Raw genomic sequence first — 2,008 nt, 5'->3', positions numbered from 1 at the left:
TGGAATAATTGCTCTAATACTGTGTTTATTGATGCACTCCCTTCTCAGTCTATTTCATGCTCCTATTTCATGCTATCGTTCTCTATTCCGTTTCTTAGTTGCTCGTCTTCGAATATGTGTTGTTTAAATTTTCTAATCATTGGTAAAGACTGCGCCTAATTGAAATTGATCGGTCTCGAATTACACCAAAGGAAGTAGCAATCGTTAGTAGATAACATCGATGATATTCAGTAGCAAGGAGTGCTACAGCAAATATTCTGTATTCTCACCAACATTGGTTTTATATTGATTATCGTCGTGTTCTGATTTTATCGACTTATGTTCGCGCGTAGATCTAATTTATTTAGTTTTTCTCTTCCTTGGTTTGTCAGAGATTTGCTCAGATATTTCTTTGTCGTATTCCTAATATTATATATTGAGAATTAATATTTATAATATTTATATTATTATATATTCATAATTTTTCATATATTTTTCAATGTTATTTTAACAATAATTAGACTATCAGTATACTGCGCAAGTATAGTGCAGTATTCTAATTAGTAGAATAGTAGTTTCATCACTCCAACCACGTTCTTAAAATATTTGTTTGTTTTTGGAATACATGTTAAGTATTAAATTAAAAAATGAAGTCCATATTCAAAATGAAGAAATATCAATAAATCGATACATTGACCTTGTTGTCACGTACCATTGTAACGGTACGATATTTAACGGACATTTTAATAGTGCACTTTTTGTATAATCCTAAGTATAAAAATATTAATCGAAAACCGCATAGAAGAATCAATTGACAAACAGAAAAAAAAACAAAAAAAAAGCCGAGAATCTTTAATTATTAACCGACATACAGAAAATATAAAAATATGCCTAAAATTATTTACGTATTTTGTTAAATGCTGAAATATTTTAAATTTGAATATTTTATGCGAGATATCGTAGAAATTAAAAAATGGAAAGAAAAAAATTAAGTCTTCGCTCGATTTTCAGAGATATACGAGCGACTGCTCTAGCCATCTGAGCCTATCGAGGAACTACTAGCTCAGATTTTCCAATGGAAATAATTATTACAATTCCAGATGGAAGAAATTGTGAATTTCCGACCCCCCGGAATTAGATGAATGAATTATGGATCCCTTCTTGCCAAAGAACTATGAAAGAAAGGATTTTTTTTATATCTATATCACAGAAATGAGTAATTAATTAAAATAGAGATATATATATACGAAAATAGAGAATATTATAATTTCACTCTTAATTATCACCATTTTACAAACTAATATCTCAGATAGCTATAATATCTCAGAAACTTTTGTTAGAGGCACGTATGGTGTTTATTGCTATCTCTACACGTAATTGATTATATGTGATGTGATTTGGAGAGATGGAGTTGGGGATATATAAGCGGAAAGATCTAAACTCCGCTCGAAATTTCGATTTCGTATGAAAATTTTGAGCCTTAGTTCTCTCGACTGGGACTCGAACCCAGAATCTTTCGTTTTCCGATCCGTTCGATCGCTCAACCACTAAGCTACGAAAACCTAAAAACACAGATATGTATAAACACATTTATATACGAAACAATTTCATATATGTATATTAAATTCCATATACTGTAACAAAAATTTTTTTACTTTTCTGTCCTCCTAACTTAACCTAATCATATATTCCATTAAGTATTGCATGATAATCTTTTAAAGACTTTAAAAAATTTTTAATCAATGAAATTAATAGTTATAATAAGCAAAAATGGGCAAAACATATAAATTTAATCGATAGCATTGATATGCTATAAATTTTTTACGTTGTAAGAGTAAAAATTAGAAAATGGCTTTTCGTTGCGTTTCTCGCTGTAGACCGGCAATGATAATCAATTCGCACGGAGAATCTGGTCCTACGGCTCTTCCTAGTCATTAGAAATGTAGACCCACGACTATTCATAAAGAAACGCACCGTGACGAAAGTCGAAAACAGTTGAATATTCTCAGTAAGATACCGCACGCCGCGT

This window comes from Vespula pensylvanica, chromosome 20 (assembly GCF_014466175.1).
Source record: "Vespula pensylvanica isolate Volc-1 chromosome 20, ASM1446617v1, whole genome shotgun sequence".
Taxonomy (NCBI): Eukaryota; Metazoa; Arthropoda; class Insecta; order Hymenoptera; family Vespidae; genus Vespula; species Vespula pensylvanica.
This window is presented reverse-complemented; position numbering follows the sequence as displayed.